Source organism: Schistocerca americana, chromosome 2, assembly GCF_021461395.2.
Source record: "Schistocerca americana isolate TAMUIC-IGC-003095 chromosome 2, iqSchAmer2.1, whole genome shotgun sequence".
NCBI classification, from domain to species: Eukaryota; Metazoa; Arthropoda; class Insecta; order Orthoptera; family Acrididae; genus Schistocerca; species Schistocerca americana.
The window spans coordinates 258,273,458-258,275,592 of NC_060120.1; the positions used below are offsets into that span (position 1 = coordinate 258,273,458).

At 43.0% G+C, this 2,135-nt stretch overlaps 1 non-coding gene across 1 annotated transcript; it reads right to left on the reverse strand.

Moving 5' to 3' along the window:
* Positions 1 to 1,687: 1,687 nt before the first annotated feature.
* Positions 1,688 to 1,762, reverse strand: Trnat-ugu. The gene has a single exon. It is a non-coding gene; the product is annotated as a tRNA-Thr (tRNA).
* Positions 1,763 to 2,135: the final 373 nt, after the last annotated feature.

Below are 2,135 nucleotides of genomic sequence, written 5' to 3' on the forward strand. Positions count from 1 at the left end.
CGCCAAACAGCACAAATGTCGTAATTGTGCCAAAGAAATCTGCTGACGCGGCAGAACGTTATAGATTCTGTTGTAATAACGGGCTTTTAAATAGCAAAACAATTACAGATGTGTATCCATTACCAAATATTGTAGATACCATTGGCCATCTCAGCTACAGTAAATATTTCTCCACAATTGACTTGAGGAGTGGGTACTATCAAACAGAAGTTGGACCAGAGGGCAAACATAAAACTGCTTTCTCTACCCTTCAGGCCATCGCAAGTCTTAAGGATGTCTTTCGGGTTAAAAAATATCCCCACAACATTCCGAAGATTTCTAGATGGTGTGTTACGTGGGTTAGAAACTCGACAATGCATGATGTACCTTGACGACATATTCGTATTTCCAAAAGACATGAAGAAGCGTGCAATACGCTTGCGAGAAGTTTTCCAACGTCTTAGGAACGCTAAATTAACATTAAATTTAAAAAGTGTCACTTCACATTAAAGGAAGTAACTTATTTAGGCCATGTTATCAGTGAACAAGGAATCAAAACCGATCTATGGCTGATAACCACAGTTAAAGATTCATCTACATCTACATCTGCATGATTACTCCGCAATTCACATTTAAGTGCTTGGCAGAGGGTTCATCGAACCACAATCATACTATCTCTCTACCATTCCACTCCCGAACAGCGCGCGGGAATAACGAACACCTAAACCTTTCTGTTCGAGCTCTGATTTCTCTTATTTTATTTTGATGATCATTCCTACCTATGTAGGTTGGGCTCAACAAAATATTTTCGCGTTCGGAAGAGAAAGTTGGTGACTGAAATTTCGTAAATAGATCTCGCCGTGACGAAAAACGTCTTTGCTTTAATGACTTCCATCCCAACTCGCGTATCACATCTGCCACACTCTCTCCCCTATTACGTGATAATACAAAACGAGCTGCTCTTTTTTGCACCCTTTCGATGTCCTCCGTCAATCCCACCTGGTAAGGATCCCACACCGCGCAGCAATATTCTAACAGAGGACGAACGAGTTTAGTGTAAGCTCTCTCTTTAGTGGACTTGTTGCATCTTCTAAGTGTCCTGCCAATGAAACGCAACCTTTGGCTCGCCTTCCCCACAATATTATCTATGTGGTCTTTCCAACTGAAGTTGTTCGTAATTTTAATACCCAGGTACTTAGTTGAATTGACAGCCTTGAGAATTGTACTATTTATCGAGTAATCGAATTCCAACGGATTTCTTTTGGAACTCATGTGGATCACCTCACATTTTTCGTTATTTAGCGACAACTGCCACCTGCCACACCATACAGCAATCTTTTCTAAATCGCTTTGCAACTGATACTGGCCTTCGGATGACCTTACTGGACGGTAAATTACAGCATCATCTGCGAACAACCTAAGAGAACTGCTCAGATTGTCACCCAGGTCATTTATATAAATCAGGAACAGCAGAGGTCCCAGGACGCTTCCCTCAGTAACACCTGATATCACTTCAGTTTTACTCGATGATTTACCATCTATTACTACGAACTGCGACCTTCCTGACAGGAAATCACGAATCCAGTTGCACAACTGAGACGATACCCCATAGGCCTGCAGCTTGACTAGAAGTCAAATGATAATTAAATGGACACCCTAGCTGCAAACAGGCGTTGATGTACTTCATTGGGGATATGTTGAAAATGTGTGCCCCGATCGGGATTCGAACCCGGGACCTCCTGCTTACATGGCAGACGCTCTATCCATCTGAGCCACCGCGGGCACAGAGGATAGTGCGTCTGCGTCCCGGTCGGGGCACACATTTTCAACATGTCCCCAATGAAGTACATCAACGCCTGTTTGCAGCTAGGGTGCCCATTTAATTATCATTTCATTTCTAGCAAAGCTGCATGGTCATCCACAGTAACTGTTCTTTCGGGAACAGATACTACCTTCATAGATGATGAGAAGTCGCTTGTGAGGAACGGTGTCAAAAGCTTTCCAGAAATCTAGAAATACGGAACCAACTTGAGATCCCCTGTCGATAGCGGCCATTACTTCGTGCGAATAAAGAGCTAGCTGCGTTGCACAAGAACGATGTTTCCTGAAACCATGCTGATTACGTATCAATAGATCGTTCCCTTCGAGGTGATTCA